Source organism: Dermacentor silvarum, chromosome 6 (genome assembly GCF_013339745.2).
Source record: "Dermacentor silvarum isolate Dsil-2018 chromosome 6, BIME_Dsil_1.4, whole genome shotgun sequence".
NCBI lineage: Eukaryota > Metazoa > Arthropoda > Arachnida > Ixodida > Ixodidae > Dermacentor > Dermacentor silvarum.
In genome coordinates, this window is record NC_051159.1 from 159,705,102 (window position 1) to 159,725,763 (window position 20,662).

Here is a 20,662-nt window from a genome sequence, read left to right on the forward strand (position 1 = left end):
GGAGTAAAACGACCTCCACTTTCCCTGCGGCCTTGTGTGCGATGGAAGACGGAGCGTTTTTTCCCCGCCTTCCTCCCTTGCGCACGCGAGACTGAGCAACCATTCTTTGCTCACCCTCTCCCGCTTTCACTTTACCCATACCATACGGCGCGCAGCCACGATGTTATCGCACTTGGACATTATACGAAACATCACGTCGACGACGACGGCGGAAAGGTGCCTGGAGTGTCCATATATTTGCAATCGCAATAAAATTATGTGGATCCGACTCAGTGTGGTAAGCAGAGTAAGCGAAGCTTTCTCTGCTGTTTGCTTTGACTGACGATAGTACGCGGTGATCTTAACAGTGAATGTTTAATTTCTTCAGCATTTAGTGCAACGCGAGAGTGGTGAGTTGATGTTCTGCGTGCACCTGTTTGTCCGTGTAATACACACAATACACAGCGAGACGTGCTTGCTTGAGGCATTGTTGTGCGCCGTTTTTCATAACCTTCGAAATTGAGCCACCAGGCTTCTAAGATGAATCTGGCACGCTTCCACTCGCACCGGCAACATACGGCATCCGGCCGCGATGTTATCGCAGTCGGACTTCGCACGGAACGTCGTGGCGACAGCGAAGGCGACGCGGATGACGTCGGCGTAAATGCGCCTGGAGTGTACGTATAATTGCTTTCACAATAATAAAAAAAAGTTGTGTACGGGAAATACCGCTGCCATAAACTAGAATCTTGTTTCCCCACAGTACGACTGAGTTTGTGGAGAAACAAACGCATTGTATGTTTTCTTCATATTTCCAAGCGATTTTGTGCGACTGCATTTAAAAGCCCGGAATCAGGTTAGTCATGTCCGAACGATCGTCATACCAGTGTTTTGCTGCGCTACGAGGACATTGTAAGAGTCACCTTACGAGAGGAAATATTCCCGACAAAGCGGGGCTCCGAGAAGTATTCTCAAGAGATTACCAATTTGCTCAGCTAAGCAATCGTGTGGCTCACAGCAGGCCCTACAACAATTGACCCGGTGTAGTTCAGCGGTTGCGGCTCCACTTTCTCAAACCTTCACAACCTTACCTTCGCGTATAACGTGCGAGATTTGCGTACACTTAACAGGCACGCATGATTTTAGTTATACTTCCGAACTGAAAAACGAAATCACGCAGAAACTCCTCTGGGAGTTGGCTAAGTATGCACAAGCATTGTGGCGCTTGTTAATCGCCACGCAGCCCGGTGTCATTATGAATGTCATGAAACTTGATTCGACCAGCATAAACCCTTATAAACCCTCATCGGTCGTTATCAACCTTATCGGACACGATCCGACCCTTACGAACTATTATCGGTCCTTATCAACCTGGATGTCCAGCTAAGCTGTTACAAAACCACCACTACAATTGCTGAGGGAGCATGCAATGTTTATTCATGGTTCGGATGCTTGTTTTGCACTTGTTCTTTATTGAAACGTGTGCTGTTCTGTGTATTGTATGGGTGATCTGAATGAATGTATGCGCTGTTCGCTTCACTTCGCTTAGCGCTTGTAGCCTCTGCCTTACGTGGTTATGAGCCATTGCATTCGTCTTACGTGACGGACGGACAAATTTCTCATTTGTTAGGCATAGAAATGCTTATGCATTTAAAACTAAAACGGGATGGTTTATTAAGCGAGACGAAGCTGCTGATTTTCGCTGTAACACGGGGACTATCTTTTCCTCTTTAGTTCGTTCCGTCACGCGCACTATAGATCATGAGTTTTTCTTTTCAATTTGTTTTTACACTGATAATATTCAAACCTTCGCATTGTCGGCACATTGCACTAAACACACCTAACACACGTAACAAATTAAACCTAACAAGTAACACGTAAACACACGTAACAAGTGCTCTATTTGGCGATGTCCTTTTGTGTCAAAAATTTGCCTAATACTAAATCTGTCTAAGCACCTTATCTTTCTAAATACCAAATGAAACACTTTACCATGCACCGAAACTTGAGAAAAAGGGGGGCGCTTAACCAGGCTTCGCGCTTCGATGGCACTCCATAAAGCCATTTGGCCCGCTCCTTCTTGCAGAATCTAATACCATCATCTTTCTTTATACGTCATGGAGCAAATATGCATCACAGCTGCACATTCGTGTCCATTTTTGACATGGTCCGCAAGCTATTTCCCATCAATTCCACGGCGGACGAATCTTTTGCCCCTGTAGAGATGCTTTGCCGCATAGTAGCTAAACAAAAGCGCCCCAGGAAAAAAATTCAGCCAGCGGATTAAAACCAAACTGGACCTACATATATAGAGAGACCTAAAGTATGTGCCACTAGAGTGCAATTAGCGGATGAGTTTTTACTGTGCTGCAAACTACATTTTAAAAATCACCCCATGCATTTTCAATGGGTCTACAAAAGTACCCCAGGAAAAAAATCCAGCCAGTGTAATTAGACTACACTCGACATATACCGTGAGAACGTTGTCGGGATATAGTGCCTAAAGTGCAAATCGCGAAAAACGAGCCATTGCTCAGTAATCGATTTTTAAAAAATGCTTCCCATAGAGTTACGCCAACCGCATCGCCCCAGGGTCGGCTTCGCCGCAGTAGTCGATGTCCCAGATTGCTGGACTTGTCCCAACAAAAGATGGATATCAAAAAGAATGTGTAAGAAAAAGACAAACACATTTGTGACGACAGTGTAGGCAGTAGAAGGAACAGCACTAATCTCTCCTTTTCGTTTCACATCTCACCGCGGCTCCGCACCACATGTGGGCTTCGAGGCTGTCTGCCACGTGCTCGCGTCTTCCCTTTCATAAATATGAAGGCTGTACCTCGCTTTATAGCTACGCGTTCTAAGGCATCCTGATTTCGCTTCGAAAAATAAGGAGCTTCCGTTTGAGTTATCATACATTGTTTCTTTCCTGATTTTGTTATTTTTATTTCAGGTAGTTAGTCATAGCAGTTTTCTTTTCCATTTCCGCCACCCATGACATTGTCTCAGCCTCTCTCACCTTGCGTTTGACGTTCTTTGTTGCCTTGTTGCTGACCACACCGGTCGCGTACTTGCTGGTAAGCTTCCTAGTTCTTTTCCTCCACTGTGAGTCGATGTTTTGCCTGTACAAATACCCGAACACTCTTGCACCCCATGTACTTTCTTCCATTTTTCATCAGTCGTTCTTCAAAATCAATTTTACTCTGAGCCTCCCTCACATCAAAATTTGTCCAGCCCATATCACCCTGCACAACTTCTTTTTCTGGCCCATATCACCCCAAAGCGAGGCGTCCCGCTGACCTTTGGTTGTCATCGAGTCCTGATTGAACCCTGCATGACTTCAAGCAAACAACCGCATTTCCAAATGTAAGCCCTGGAACCATTACACCTTTCCACACACCCCGGAGCACCTCGTACCTATTGTATCCCCATAGCGCTCTGTGCTTCATTATGGCCGCATTTCTCTTCCGCTTTGGTATTACTCTTTTTTCTTGTTATTATTATTCTTAGAGTTACTATATAAACTAGTAACTATACTATATAGGCTCCCACAGGGAGCCATATATAGTAACTCCAAGTGGCGGCACGCATATATAGTAACTCCATTGGCGGCACGCGTAGAGTGTGTCGTCTTATTATTCTTAGAGTTACTATATATGGCTCCCGCAGGGAGCCATATATACTATACATGGCTATATATGGCCATATATATACTATATATGGCTCCCGCAGGGAGCCATATATAGTAACTCTACAAATACAGTAATAACTAGAGTGATAGCTAGAGTAATAGCTAAATACAGTAATAACTAGAGTTACTGTATATGCTCCCGTATGGCTCCCGCAGGGAGCCATACGGTAGCATATGCTAGTTATTCTCATCGCGTAGCGCCATCTGACGAGGTGCGGTCAATCCATTCAACAGCTTGCTTCCATGTGCGCTTGCGCGGAGTGGCGGCGGCCGGTGGCGTCGGCGACGCGGAATGGCAGTGGCGGCACGCGTACAGTGTGTCGTCTGCTAGAAACGTGGGCCCTGAGCTACGGTACCTGAGCTGTCTCTATTTGATAGCAATCAAACACAAAATATATATGCAAACCAATAATAAAAGCACAAATAAACGTATGGTATCACTTTTTCCTTCACATATGCTAAACATTTTTACATGTATTTAGAGGGAACAGATGATACATAATGTTGTACAAGAACACACAAGAGAAGTACTTGTTTTTCACGCCTGCACGTATGCGAGGGCGTGAAAGTTCGGAATTTTCGTGTTCGACGCTTTGTTTAGCGTCTTCAGTATGTTTATTCATGTCCGACTGAACGGGTTATCTTGATACTTGTGCGTGAAGAGATTGAGCAACAAAATTGGAAGACGATGAAGTGTTTTGCTCCCGGCTGTAAATCTGGAGATGGCAAAGGACGTCGGAAAATGTCCGACGAAATGCATGGGCGTTCCAGTTAACTTTTTGAGGAAAACGCTGTTTTATGCAATAAAGCATAAATTTAACTGGAAATTGAAAATTAACTTAATTAACTTAATTGAAAATTAATATCTCGAAACTGGTTCAGTCCTGAGAATTCGTTCCAAGTGGATAGGCCTTGCGAACTCAGCGGCTATAATTCGTGGATTGAAAGTGTGCCGTAAAATAAATAATTAAAAAGTTATTTAGCGTAATTATCTTAATTATTCAATTAGGTGTTTTGATTTCTCGTGGAAGTAACGGCCGCCTCATCGAGTGGTTAAGATCGATGATTATAATTGTGCTATCTTCCATAGGCAATTTTTAAACATTTGGTGCAGCTAAAATGAAACACCGTGTATATAATAGGAAGGGAAAATAGTCACTTATATTCAATTTCATTTTCAATTAACAAGACCTTGGAAGATTTCTTAGGAAGTATATTGCACTCCGTAGATCCTAGACGATTCATCAAGGCCAAGATTTGATAAGTTACATGTTGTCTGCCATAATTGGTTCTCGTCCGCGTAACTCGAATAGATTTTCTGCGTAGTGTATATTGATTTTGAGACTGTGACCCGTGAACAACAGAAAGTTTACAAGCTTTTATATATTGTAATAACTTATAATAATAAGTTTGGGAGGCCTTTAGTAGGTCATGTTTTATAAACAAGGGCTCTGTTTTCAAGTGTTGCGGCCTTAATTCCTCGATAATCCTCGAAAAATCTCAGCACTCTCTTTTGTAATATAATAAGTTTCTTGTATTTCTGCGTATATTTAGGGCCCCATGCTAATATACAATACGAAAGCCTACAATAAAATTGTGAATAATATAGCACTCTTTTAACCAAACAGGTATAATGTCACTTATTTTAAAGAAACAACCTGTAATTTTGCTAAGCTCCGCTGTAAGGTTAACAACATCAGTATTCCATGATAGATCCTCTCTAAACCACACCCCAAGAACTTGTGAGCTTGTGTCTGTTCCAGTTCCTGAATTGAACTGTAACTTCATAATAACTCAGTTTGTTAAATAGGGCAAATAATATGTACTTAGTTTTTTTAACATTCGACTGTAGCTTATTGATGTGTAGCCAATTCGATAGCCCATCTAAATATGTAATAATTGAACTTTGCAATACTGCCATACATCTGTCTAAAAAAAACATTAGTATCATCGACGTACATTATTAATCTTTGGGAAATGGTATTAGAGCAAGATCATTAATATAAAGGGTAAACAATAGTGGACTTAATATGAACTCCTCGAGGATCCCATTTTGAATGTTTAGTTTCGGTGACTTATTGACTGAAACATATTGGTATCTATTTGTAAGGTAGCTTCGTAATAATTTTAATGCAATACCGCGTATTCCATAATTATGTAGCTTATCTAAAAGCACGCCATGATCCTGATCCACAGAATCAAACGCTTTCCTTAAATCTATGAATAGCACAATAGTGTATAGCCTTTGTTTAATGTTTTCTATGATTTGATGTTTAGCATTCAGTAGTGCCTGATTACAAGATCTTCCTTTCTTAAAGCCGTACTGCGCATCACACATAATATTGTATTTTGCAATGAAGCCTTCCGTGCGGATATTTATGACTGTGTCAAAAATCTTCGATAACGCAGGAAGCACTGAGATTGGTCGATAATTATTGGCACTGTGATCTGTTCCTTCTTTATGTATTGGGCAAACTCTAGCTATGTTCAGCGCATCACGAAATACACCGTATTCAAACATTGAGTTCGCTATGTAAGCTACGGGAATAGAAATTATGTCTGCTACATGTTTACCCAGAACTTAAAGGATATCATCAATACCTGAAGCGGTATCATTTTTTTAGATTTCTGATTATGTTGACAATTTCATGCGTTATTGTAGGTGAGAAAACAAGTGAATTCAGAGGTCCCTTTCTTTCCGTGTTCGCAACGTTTGATAGATTAACAGGCAGTATATATTCTCCACTACGTGTATGTTGAGCATTTAGTGCTGTAGGAGCTTCTTCATCACTTAGAGTACCCTGAGCTGTCGTTACATTTATGGTGTTACTGGGTTTTTTTCCTGTTAGTTATATCAATTATAGCCTGCCAGACCTGCTGAGACAGAGACAGAGTGGAGACAAAGCAATTCACTAACTGCCATTTTCCTCATCATGATCATCAGCATTATCATCATCATCAGCCTATATTTATGTCCACTGGAGGACGAAGGCCTCTCCCTGTGATGTCCAATTACCCCTGTCTTGCGCTAGCTGATTCCAACTTGCGCCTGCCAATTTCCTAACTTCATCAGCCCACCTAGTTTTCTGCCGTCCTCGACATTTCCATAGCAGGTGAATAATCCCAGCGCCGGAGTTCCCTTTAGTACCTTTTGTCGGATACTATTAGCGTGGGCACCCTGTAGGGGTCCTTCCAGTAGCTAGCTGCGCTTGTGGTTGTTAGCAGCAAGAATTGCCATGAACGAAAGTACTGCAAATGTATGAGATATGAGGGTCAATCTAGCTCCTGAAGCTCAAAGCCAACGCGTGGGTACCGATAAACATTATATTCTAAAGGTTTAAACTATATGAGACACACGATTACTTACACGATTGTGTTAACTGTGTGTCTGTAGCAACGCAGGGAGGTTGATTAAATTAATAATTAACAAGCGTGAGCAGTAGGTCTGCGGTTGTGTTATAATATTTACTGGGGCTTGAGTCACAAAAGAGCTGGTATTTCCATTTGAAATTTTACTCGTGACACCAAAGAACAACCATGTTAATCTTTGGAAAGTATATACTGTTGCCTTTTTCAAATGTATTATTACTTAAAATTCTATATTTTTCGAAAAGCTTCCTAATGTTTAGCACTTTGTACTTTGACATTCTAGGTTTCTTATTTCTCACTTAAACATAATTTATTATTTTCTCGAATAGGGTGGCTGCCCACCTTCGGGCATTATCAGCTTGGTCTGCGAAACGAAGTCTATTCACTCACTCAGTTTCTGGATTTTTTGCAGATCCCCTGTAGTGGATAGTCCTCATTGCTTGGAAACAAGAACAGGAACAAGAATTGCAGAAAACGGAAGCGTTGCATCGCTGTATAGCCGTTGACGAAATATCGACTTTGAAGGACGGCGACGCAGAATGGCGGTGAATGTTGTGGCAAACATTAGGCGGAAAACAAGTGATGTGCAGGTTGTTCGTGCACCGCAAGTATGTACTACAGTGGCAACCGAAATTGATGCTCCACGTAACACTGCTATTGTAGCTATTGCTGTCGCTGCTTTACAGGAGCTAGACGGAAAAACATATTGGAAACATATTCGAAACATATCGAAGACTCCCTTGAACGTCCTGGAATTCAACATTATAAAAGAGGAAGGGAAATATTAAGAGAACATAGAACAACATACCCGGAATATTCCATGCATTTCTTGGCCAATCCTCCATAGCGGGCAGCAGCCACCTGCTTGATGGGAAACAAACCCGCAGTGGTTGCTTAGTGGCGATGGTGCTGAGCTCCTAAGCACGAGGTCGCGGGATCGAATCCCGGCTACGGCGGCCGCATTTCAATGGAGGCGAAATGCGAAAACACCCGTGTATTTAGATTTAGGTGCACGTTAAAGAACCCCAGGTTGTCGATATTATTCCGTAGTCCCCTACTATGGCGTGCCTCATAATCAGATCGTGATTTTGGCACGTACAACCCATATATTTTTTTTATCGAAAGCAACAACTATGCGTCATCCTGTTGTCATTTCATGAGGCTATGCTTCACTGTAAAGCCAGCATTCTACAAGTCAGTTGCATTATAGGGATTGTCCGCTTGGAGGCGCCCTGGTCGGGCTGTCCTTCAGGATCCGTTTACTTTGATACATCTCTGCGTGTTTTGGAACAAAGGATTTAAATAGCAAACTTGTCATGGTATGCTGTTATGCTAAAGTAGATTCCTGTTTTCGTTATTTGCTCTGGAAAACAATAAGCTATTTGTTTTAAATAAAATCCTTGACTGCACCACGGCTGTATACGTTTGCCACGCTACGAGCGTGAAAGAAGGCACGCTGGACGAAGAGTTCGACTCCTGTTCTTTACTTATCTTTCATTGGGGGTTTTGAGATTTCCCTCAAAACAAGCCAAATCACAGAGGGTTTTAGAATATCACATTCTGTGCAACCAACGAACCAATCATCCGAAGTTACGTGAGTATACGTGCCATGTGTTCAGGAGTCAATATCAACGTTGTCTCTCAATCACACATGTATCGCTGTTTCCCACTTTATATTAAGCACTGATTATTGTAAAAACGTGAAAGTGACACTACCGCGCCACATATAGCTTTATATCATTGTAAGTTTCCCTTTGCAAGCGGGCTCAAAAAATGGGGCAAAATATTGTTGGTCGTGATGTAAGTCAGAGCTAACGTATTGGTATATCCAGTTTCCTGTCAATTATTGCGTTTTAAAGCAAATATTTCTATGTCTCACTGATTCGTCCATGAGTGCCGAAAACGCACTGCAGGATTGCCAACTTACACAATGGAACTATCTGCGCATCTGGGCACGCAATAGAACAACGGCGCACAGCATATGTATCGTACAACACTACAGTTTACATTCGCAGTTGTACCGATAAGAACAATGGGAACTGAAACGCCATGCTACCCAGACGAACTGTATCACCATGGGTAGGTAGCGGGCGCAGCGCACGGCAGAAGACGCTGCCGTGCGCGAACGTAAGCGCGAGCGCGATCGTGCCCGTAAGGCCGATCCCGTGTATCGGCAACGCCAGAGCCTCTGACCGTCTACCACAGCGATCACAAGGCAATACTATGCAAGTGTAGAGTCTCCCGTGAAAGTATGAATGTGTGCGTGTAATCAACGGCTACATAATCTAAAATAAAGGCTATGCAACTTAACAAAATGTGTCTTCATTCAACTTCAACGTTCAAAAAATACATTTCTAAAGAAGCAATCAAATCTCATGTGCATCGCTTCGGGTCGCTCAGCTTTTCTTGGGTTCGTTGCGTGGTCGTTGGCTTTGGACTTTGATTCAGTTTGCATGGGAGAAAGCTTCGCGTTCAACTATCTTTTTTTAAAGAAAGATGCTTTGATTTTATTTATTTCCGCTACTTTACTTTTTTTTTACATGTCACGTTTCACTTAGCACCTTATCACCGGTACTTTGTCCAATCCTCAGTAACTTCCATTACTCAGCAAGCAAGTATCAAGCGCTTGCTATATTGTGACAATTATTGCTCTTCCAAGTTATTTCTGGCCACTTTTAATCCATCATCCCCTCCTCCCCGTGCAGGCTAGCTAACCGGACGTCCGGCTCGTTGACCTCCCAAGCTTTCCTCATTTTTTTCGCTCTCTTTATGAGTGCAAAAGTTGCATGGAGCTCCTCTTAGTGAACATCTATTTGTATATCGTTTGGTCTGATTGTTCAACTGCGCACAATAATTTTGTTTGCAATTCTTTTCTGTCTCCATTTTCTTTTACCATGCGTAGTTATCTTAGTACGCTTCCTCAAACCGTCCTATTCCAGTCATACCGCCGTTGTGGGTAAGAGCCATATCTGAGACTCATCATCATCCTTATCAGCTCGGTGTGCGAGGTAGCAGCATCAATGTAATCCGCAAGGCGAAGGGCCGGAGGCCTGAGTGGAGACCGCTGCCGCGCCATTACCGGTGAGTGTAGTTTTTCAACAAATCTCCTTGGTCGATTCGCACTTTTCATATTCACTGCTGTAGCCGTAGGCAAACGATACTGTCAGTCGGAGCGTGCCACAAGGCGCGTAGCGGACAAATTTCTATGGGAGTTTGCTTCTACGATTTTGTCGCGATGGCCGAAACCAAATGGCGCAGCTTAGCCATGAGCACTGATCGCGTTGAATCGGTGGCACAACGGGTGATGGACGAAGTGCATTTCCCACAATACCTCGCCTATAGAAACTTGCCGCGCTAGACGGAAGGATATGGGGTTCTCCTGACGAAAACGGATCTACGGGCCGAATTCACAAAGCTTTTCGTTCGGAAATGCTGCTTGCTGTTGGCCACCCGCTGTGAATAATGGTATGCCCGACACCACGATTGGCTGACACCTGCTTCTACGAACAGTTTTATCGTAAGAACGCTTTTCTGTGAAGGCCGGGCGTGGTTATTGTGCTTTTACAACTTTAGAATACTTGGAGAAAATGGTTTGTAAACGTTTAATTACCTTTGAAAGTATTGCCCAACACATATTATCTTCCCGAAAAGTCAAGAGTATGTATGGAAATTGGATGCTGTTTACCAGAGGCAATATTTTAGTGAACCTTAATTTCTTGCATTTTGTCATCACTAGAAAAGAACAACATAGTCCACGTAACGAAAGATATTGAACACGTTGTCACTAAAGGAGCGATCTAATGCACGACAAACCTTGCTTAAGTATATATTACTAAAACGGGCAACCTTAGCACTAATGCGAATCCCTGACCCCACTAGCGTCCACTTTAAGTACGTACATGGACAAGAATGTCAGGAAAACTCCCGTAGACGCTCCATAGTTGTCTGTGAAAGTTGATTGAAGCCCATGAAAGTTGATACAGAACATTATCTAGCTTATGTCTTAACAAGAGATCAACAGCGGGTTCATTAACAGCGGGAAGCTTTGTCTTCAATCTCAAATTCTTTTCACGGGTTTCTGAAAGCACGTTGTCTGGCATATTGACCAAACAACCTTCCTTCTCCAAAATAACAGGTCCAAGTTCTCTCGTGATAAATTAAGTTATCGATGCTTAGATAGACGTTCTGAATCACTCAACTGATCCCCGAAAGCACTGATGCTGGTGGTAGAGTTCGAAACAGAACGAAATCCTTCTTCGTCGGGAGGAAATCTTGTAAAGCAGCACGCTATAGGCTTGACAGATCTAGAAGTTTCATGCGTAGATATAAACAGTGTTTAGGACCTACAGCTAGGGTTCTGCTGCGCTTATCATCAATGACGCCGTCTCCGAGAATTGCCAACAAAATTAACAAGAAAATTAGCAAGCGAGAATTGCAAAATGGACAATAAACGTTAAGGTAATGTTACCTAAAAATTGCCGCGGCTTAGCTCAGCTAACCCTCGATATGCAAAGCGAAAGCTTGGTTGAGCTTGGTTAAGTCTTGGTTTCACTTGGTTAGCCTTTGATTTAGCTGTAATTATTATACTTAGGTATACACTCATCGATATAAGCCAGGTATAACTTATAAGCCGGCAAGTACAAGCGTATTGCGAGCCGAACGGCTGGCTCTTCCTGAGTATCCGACACTATAGCTTCGCGCGCTTGGCATTTCGGACCTAGGGAGACTACATGCAAACGGCGTTGCATGTAAGCTCCCTATTCGCACCCTCTCCTGTGAAGCAGTTCGCCGGGCGAAAGACGCTTGTCAGACGCCACTTGCGGCGTGGTCAGACGCCGGTAAGACGCCGCGGGGTGGTCAGACTAGGGAGCCTACATGCAAGCGCTTGCATGTAGGCTCCCTAGGTCAGACCATAGAGAAAGAAACGCTGCCAGCCAGCTGCGACACCATCCGTGTACTTAGATTTAGGTGCACGTTAAAGAACCCCAGGTGGTCCAAATTTCCGGAGTCCCCCACTACGGCGTGCCTCATAATCAGAACTGGTTTTGGCACGTAAAACCCCATAATTTAATTTTTTTTTTTAGCTGCGACACCATCTGCGGCGGTTGCTAGGCAACGGCTCAGCTCGCGGTGCTGCCACCGGCCACAGCGACACGGCGATAATGCGGCCAGTGTAGCTTTCGCTACAATATTTCACTAGGCGGGGAATAACGCCGACGGAATTGCCCGTAGGTCTGTCCTCCTGGACCATCAAGGTTCAAAGCCACCAACGTCACTGCCGGCGCTTCTCATGACGCCAGGGTAGGGAGCCCACTTACATACGCGTACCTCTTGAGCGTATGTGTAGGAAGGTCCACAACGCCAGCGTTGTGAGACGCCTGAAAGTTATCAGGGCATTCTTCCGTCAGCCCGGCAGCACTTGCTCTGCGTGCTGTGTCGCGCCAACATGTCGCATTCACGTTATGTTATATCGCACTATTTGGCGAGCTTAACGTTCATACTGGTTTTCTTAGGCTAAGAAATAGCCTTTTCGTGTACAGAATCTGTAGATTGCGCTTCAGTGTAAACTGTGGAGATCGTGCTAATGAATGGTCAGGTAAGCTTTCGCTTCGTCTGAACTCACTGGAAACGTTAGTTAAGAACGGCTAGCGTGTCGGGTTTGCGAAATTGTTTGGTGATTCTAGCGTCCGTAAGCATGACGAGACGCGTCGGCATAAAAACGACATGATTGCAGCTAATGAATTTTATTAGGTCGATCAGGTTTGCGGCAAGGTTCCGGAGGAGTCCTGACTGCTAACAGAGTGTTTTAGTTAGGCGTTTTTACGCTCTACTCCACAGCTAAGCGGAGCGGAAGCGCGAATGCGCATGCGCCCTCCGCCTAGCCGCAAGCGGGCTAGCGGAGCGAGAAACACTGTCCGCTCACAAGCTGCCTAAGCGAAGCGTGGAGCGTCGCTGCCGTTTTTCGCTAGCGAAGGTGGTCGATACACGCACACTCTCTCGCGCGTGCATCGAGACACCTTGCATCGAGGCATTAGTCGTGCGAGCGCGAATAACTTGTGTAATACACCGCCAAATAGTTCTTTAAGGAAATAAAGTGAACCATTGGTGTCAGAAAGGATTGGATTGGATGCGGAATGCAACCTCGCTGGCTGTCATGCACGTGGCGTTCACCAAGTCGAGGATTCATTTTTAACTCGAGATTATGGACCAGTAACGCATTACAAGCGCCCGTCTGATACTTCATGCACAACTAAGATATATATATATATATATATATATATATATATATATATATCGTATCTATTCGAATGTTTTACTTCATAAAAGTCAAAAAAATTATTTTGTTTCACTGCGCTGAACTCGGCCAGAGGCCGCTGCAACTACGAAAGGTAAGCTCCGCTACGCTAAACACGTAACTAAAACGTGAAAATCGCCCGCCGCTCCGCTGTGGCTTAGCGGGGCAACTCGGAGCGGAACGGACCGTAAGGACGCTTAACTGAAACACCCTAATATTTGCGGTCCGTTAAGAGATATGCCGCTTTAGCACCCGCAGGTCGTTGTATAACTGCTCGTTGTTACTTAATGTTACTTTTGACATACACAATTGGACGTTACACCGAAGTTAATGTTCATGGCTGCAGAAGTTTTCAACCTTCTTCCACCAATAATTTCGGACGTTGTTTCATCACTCATACATTATTAAATGACAGTGCGGCCAAATTCACAAAACATTTTATTCGTAAAAACAATGATTGGGCGGACTGTTTCTCTGATAATATTTTCGGCATAAAGTTCGGCTGTAGCTTGTTACGAACCCCTACAGCGCACGAACAGTTTGTGAGCCCACACCCTGATTTTGTTACCCTTCACAGTGGCGTCATGATAGTCATGCATAATTTGTTCACCCAGCTATCGACTCCAGCAAGGCAGCTAGTCAGCGCTCGTAGACAGCTGCCAACAACGAAGCCCTTGCCGTGGCCACCTGGAGCACGCAGTGGTTCGTGGTCAGCGCGTCTACCTGAGCTGTACTGGTGGTTAGTATTAGCATCGTGCCATGCTGCGTTGTTTTAGGGGCGAAGCTCCTTATAGCGGCACCCCATCGTCCCCGTCGTAGTAGGTAGCCACGTCTAGTTGTATGAATTGCCCAATAGATGGCGTTGTGTGTCCGTATATGTATGTATACCCATATATACATATATATGTATACGTATAGTATAACCGGAAGCCGACTTCCGCTTCCGGTTCCACTTCCGGTTCCGCTTCCGGTCCCGCTTCCGGTCCACAGCTTCCGGATTCCGGAGAACGCTTCCGGCGTTTTATGAAAAAGAAAATTCCGAAAGTTGTGTCCGTAGCGCGGAATCGAACCAGGGACCCCTCGCTTCCGAACGCGCGGCGCTAACCACTACGCCACGAAGCGCACATAGACACACGCACCACGATGGCAATAAATACCCAACATTAACGAAAGGCCGCGTTTCTAGCGCGTTTCTAACGCGTTTGTGCTAGCGCGTTACGGCCCGTGTAAGAAGCTGGTGTAAGACGCTGTGGCCTCTCCGCCTTACCTTCAACGCGTTTCGAACGCGCTGCCCAAGGCGGTGGCAAGTCAAGTTCAAGTCGAGGAGCGTTTATGAACACGGGGGTGTATACTCTCTCAGCACTCATGTGATGGCGTCGGCAAACGCGGTGCACACGTTCCGGCATGTGTAAATGGCTGCGTAAGACGCTGTGGCCGCTCCCCCTTACTAGAGAGTACTGCACGTTTCTAACGCGTTTGTGCTAGCGTCCCCTTAAGCGGGAGATCCGATGATTTCCCTCCGGAGCTTCGCCCACTCATCATCATTCACCCCGTGGATATGCTGTGATTTTTTTCAAGCGAAGCTTCTTATAAGGCACAGATTTTGGTGGCGTGCGTGTACGCAAAAAGCACTCATTATCAGCATTGGCTCGAGCATCGTCGTCTTCTTCCGCAGCTGGCTCGTTGGCGCCCTCGGCACGCGCTCGTAAGGGAGCCTACATGCAAGTACGCGCTCGTGCCACTGCCCCCGCGTTCATCGTCGTCGTCTGCTTCCACAGATGGTGGCGTTGCCGCTAATCATTCCAGCGTACAATTTAAATTCTCTTCTGCCGTTGTAAAGGGCAGGCCTCGTTTACGGGGGGGGGGGGGGGGGGGGCATGACCCATGGCTTAAGGGGGTATGATCCATTCATTGTCTTACGTGACAGCCACATTTAATGTTGACGCACTTTAACTTCGAACAATCGCAAGCGGCAATGGTGGGCGAATGCTGCTAACCCCGCCGCCGAGCAAACTCGAACCATCGAACGCAAGCGACAACGGTGGACCGTCAGTGACGTTGTTCTTTCTGTCGCAGCCTTCGCATCATGGTTAGTTTAGGTGCACCCAGGTCAAGCTTCGTTTACGCCCCTTTTCTGGTAGGGGAAGGGTTGGTAAAATTTTTAAGCTGACGTTTGCACGCTGGGCACTTGAGCTGGAAACGCAGGCGCAAAATATTCCCGAGGCCGCGTTACAGCATAAAACAAAATTGGGCTGATGTCCCTGAAGGCTTGTGGTGTGCCCTTACTAATTTTAGGGCCCTGCCACCAACAGTCACTGAATTAAGTAGTGTAGCATGTGGTAAACACACCTGAAAGCTTTAATTTTAGCGGGGGATGTTAGACTTGTCGCAGGACTCACATGATATATATCGCGCCAGCTGACGCTAGCCCTGACAAAGGCCAAAACATGCAATAAGTTGAAGTTCATAAACACAGGCTAGATAGGAAAAAGACACTCTAGTAAGCAAAGCTATACACCACGTTTTCTCTCGGCAATGCGCAGAATGCACAAGAGTGTGAGACAGTTTGCAGACATTTTGGGGGGCAAAACACTATATAAAGAAATATAAAACTACAAATTGGAATACTATGCATGAACAGAAAAGCAACACACATTTTAGAATCTTGTTTTATGAAAGGTAAATAATTTTATCAAAACATTATGCCAAAATAATTTTTTCAAAACTCTATTGCGCCCCCTGTTTATGAGTGTGTGGTGCATTGGCAGCGCGACTTTGCAGGCCTTGTTTCGGTTTCCGGCCACAGTGGCGGGAGCTTACGAACTGAATTATTATCGCCAGCCGTCTGCTACGGCGTACCTGGGAACGTGCATAATGGAGCTCGCCGGTCTCAAAATGCACCTTTTGCGAAGTTTTTGTCGTCTTTGTTTGTCGCTTCTGTGACACCGTTTGGTAAGATTTGCACACCGCTGCGCTATACTGCAGCATATTTCTTGCTCCGGTCGTTTCCTTCGGCGTGCGGCCGGTGCGAAGTCTTTTTCCATCGTTGTATTACGCTTCACGTTGTTCGTTTGAAGTGCTTAGCGCTTCATTTCAAGATGAGCTTTATCTGGCTATATTGTAACGTACAGTACGGTGATATATGCTTTACTGCCATGTGAATGTTCTTGCATTTCAGTGTAAGGTGTACTTAATGTATGCTTTAGTTGGATTAGAATTGCTTCAAAATACTCTGGTTACCGACCAGAAGCAGGTCTGGAGGTTGTACGCAGGCTCAGTGTATGGTGTAATGCTAATGCGCTGAGCAGGTTTGTTGATGTTAAAACTGACTTTAACATTGTCTTGCAGGTGTAAACATAGCTGCTAGATTCTTTCAGATAAAGAAATGTAATGTGACCCCAGTGCCCTATGCTCCATGTGTATCTTGATGCACCTACTTATTTCATGTCATTTTTGCCTCAATTGAAGCTGTCGTAGCATTGTTTTCTGTACATTTAAATTTCCTACCTGGCAACGTTTGTGGCACTTCAGGGCTTTTTTCTATCTGCACTGTGACCATTGGGATCATTAGCCTGCTTAAACAGTGCTACTGTTTGTGCTGCCTTTGACATGCAATTTCTGGTGTGCTTTATCACTGTATTTGTTTGGTTGACGTAATAAACCATGAAAATGAAAACCATACTTGCCGTACACTCTAACGCGAACTCTGCACTTGAACCAGTGCTTTGTGGATCGTACCTTGCTCTACTCAGAGACAAAGTACTTGCACGAGTATTTGCTCTACGAATTATGCATTCTTAGCTCGTGTCTGGAAGTGTTGCTGCCTTTCTATGCTGCGTTCTTTGTCAGTCACTTTCACTGGGTTCCCAATTGCACATAAACGCATAAACAATGACAAAACTAGCAGGAACTCGAGCGCATTTGACTGGCAAAGCTTGGCGCGAGCTGAAAGGCAGTAACCTTCAATACAGGCTCGAAAATGCGGATTCTATAAAAAGACCGGTTTAAAATTCGCGCCCAAGCATACGTAAGCGTGACGTCATTCAACGCCACGCATACGTAAGCGTGCCCCCCAGCATCCAGGGGCGCTGGGGTGCCCATGAGCTACCATTTTTTGGACCAATAGGCGTCTATGGAGCCTTCACTACCAGTGTACCAGTGCAACCTTGCTTTTTATCTCACTTCTTGTATAAACCTTCTAAGACTGGTCATATCTTTTTGTGCAACATAATTTACGACCTGTCTATATAGGTTTGTTCTTTTTCATAATGCAGTTCTCTCTCTGTTCTTTTTTCTTTGCCTTTTTATTTTTACAGAAACGCCATGTCTTTCGCGACAGCGTTCTTAAGGATCAGTGAGTATATTACATTTAAAAACAGTTTGTTTTAAAGTGCAAGAGCTATATCAATAACGCACTCATCTACAAAGGGAATGAATAATGCTCCATGCAACCATACTCTTAGGATGCCAACAAAGCTATGATGTAACTTGGCTTGCTCCATATAAGTTTATGCAGAATACACAACATTTTGTGAAATCCATTTTTTAATTTTTTTGTGTGGTGTAGGCCATACGGGCCACACACGCATACACACTTTTGCTTTAAACCGACTGCCTGCCGCGAGAGTCATTGAGATGAGAGCGGTGCATGACTTGTTTTGCGCACACTTTGATTTCCAAGTCAAGACTTACAAAGGCTCTCACTTAAACCGGAACTGCAAAAGTTTGTAGGGCCGGACACGGCCAGCTTGTTAATCTAGTCCCAGAAAATGGTTGTTTCCTTACTTTTTTTTCTTTTTTTGCAATTGTAAAGCTAGCCTTCTTACAATGCCACTTGCAAATATAAGTGCATCATGGTCACCTTAGCAATAGGCACGTGCATGGACAGCTTTCGCATTTGATATAATTAAAGTGCATATACTGCTCTCAGGACAAATTTACGTGTACCGTAAGGCGTCATTCGCATTTCATCCTCGTTTGAATGATGACTAAAGCAGGCCATAATTGGCTGTAATGTACATTGCACATGAGCAGATTTGCCAATTAGAAAAACTGCAGTCTAAGCATTGGTCACAGGTAGGGGTCCTAGGTAGCAGTCCTAAGCTTCACCAGCGATCTCGGATCCCGTCCTCGCAGCGGGAGCTTGCATGGGGCCGTATTCTGAAACGTTCCACTTCGGCGATATTTATTTTTCGCTTTCAGGCGCACGCTGATTGGCTGGCTGAGCAAAATTGAGTGACGTCAGGCTCAACCAGCCAATCAGCTCATCCAAGTTTGTTAAAACAGCCAATCATCGCGCGCCTAGAAGCGAAAAAGAAATTTTGCCGAAGTGGAACGTTTCCGAATACCGCCCATGGTTACAATGAGAAGCGCAGCACATGGACGCCTCGCGCAACGTAAACTGAGAGAGTGAAAGCAGCCCTCCTTCAACTTCCGCTCATTGCAACATATGTCAGTGGTCACTGATGTCTGTTCCAGAGTCTGAGGAAAAAGGGAAAATCTTCGTTTTCGTTCATTTCGGAATGCAATGAAATGAAGTTTTTCTAATCAGTGGTTGCTCACATTTTCCGTTTTAACGAGAAATTATATACATACGTAAAGTGGAATGATGTTGTGTAACTATGGTGGCCCCATTACCGTGTAAACATTTTTCGCTAAGGCTTTCTTCTCGGTAACGAGGCGCAACCGACACTTTGAAACACTATTCTGTAACTCTAGCTTAATTTTTCTTATTGTCACGTTAAATGTGTCTCGTGCAATTCTTTGTTAATAGGTTTTACTTGAGTGCGATGAAAAAAAAAGGAACCTATGAAGAAATTAAATGCAGTGTAAGTTAGACAGAGGCACAAGAAAATTGTTTTCTCAGCTTCTCAAGAACGCGTAGCTACGTAGAGTAAGGTATTTCAAAGCAAAGTGTTCAATGCAGAAATTTCAAAGTATTTGTTTTTTTACACGCTAGACTGCGAAATCTTAACGTAAGCTACTACAAGGCTATACTGTAACAACGCGAACAGAGATCTGCAAACGACGAGCTCAAAAGAGAGCAAAGAAGATTTTTTTTACTGCGTAGATGAACGATAGCTTAGGCAAATCAGTGTAATTAAAAGGGAAAAGTGGGCGATTAGTATATGTTGTATATGGTACAAAACAGCGCGAACTACATGACACAGAGTAAGAGAATGGGATCCTATAATTCACATTTATTAAACAGTCCTCTAGCTGTTAGTCAGTGCTCGTTCAGTCTGCTACGCTTCTCTGTGTCATGTAATTTGTTCTCTTTTGCATGTACTACATAAGTAAAAGGCGATGATAAATAAGAGCTAGTGAAACAGCCCTTTTTTCTGGGAAAAGTATGTTGGAATACTACAAGGTCAAGAATATTTGCACTATTTGAAATGACTGAAGGAGAGACACACATTCGCATTGCCCTACAATACAACGGTAAACCCGTTACTATCCCCCCATAGATGTGTTTGTACACTTAAAGCATAAGTTGGCGCACTGTACGCGATTACTTTTGCGAATCAAATTTTATAATACTCGTAGCATCAACCGCTGATTTTAAGGACACAAAAGGACACACATGCACAATTTGTTTATTGCTTAAAGTTAATTTCGCCCCTAGTCGATATACTATATGTATGATGATGAAGGTTCATGTTATCCAACCATCTAGCAAATTGACGCGCCTGCTTTCAATTGGTGGGCTAAATTCAGTGTGGCGTTAGGAGGATGCTGTTTCTCCACATGATATCACGAGTTAAATATGAGTTCATATGAAGGCATGATAACATACCGTGTAAGAAAGAAAAAAATAAAGAAACGCACAAGGCAAGTACTTTTTGGTGAAAGTGTTTTTACACTACGAGAAACCTAAGTACAGACGAAACTCATTGAAATGCAGTTGTAACGAATAGGAATCCAGTCATTGGATATTGTGCAAAGCGTTCACAACTGATTTTTATCCATGCTTTCCAGTTGTAATGTCGCTGTTCATCGAGCTGCCGGGGTGGTTTCTTCACACCATAGGATTCGGGCCGGTGGGCGTAAAGTCGCGCAGTATTGCAGCCAAGTGGCAGTCTCTGCACCACGGCCGCATCAGAAAAGATGACCTCTTCGCCACACTGCAACAGTGGGGAATGCTGGGTCTACCTTTCATGGTCAAGATGTTCCTCGCTTTCGCTGGATTCATAATGAGCTCCATTCTTCTAGTATAGAATTAGTACAGACGTTTTCCAAATCGCCCGTGCGTTGAGCGTGGTGCAGGAAACAGGCAGAAAGACCCAACGGTGGATGATTCAAAGAGAACGGAGATTTGCAGTCTCAATAAA

General features: G+C 44.1%; 1 long non-coding RNA gene across 2 annotated transcripts in view; it reads left to right on the plus strand.

Moving 5' to 3' along the window:
- LOC125946434 (uncharacterized) overlaps positions 1–20,662 on the plus strand; it is a 26,596-nt gene extending 5,934 nt beyond the window's left edge. Inside the window, exons 1-4 of one of the 2 annotated variants that reach the window (XR_007467586.1) lie at positions 10,045–10,117; positions 13,946–14,070; positions 17,648–17,685; positions 20,310–20,662. This is a non-coding gene — a long non-coding RNA (uncharacterized LOC125946434). Of the gene's footprint in view, positions 1–10,044; positions 10,118–13,945; positions 14,071–17,647; positions 17,686–20,309 lie in introns of those variants that run through there. The other variant, XR_007467585.1, reaches the window with a different exon arrangement.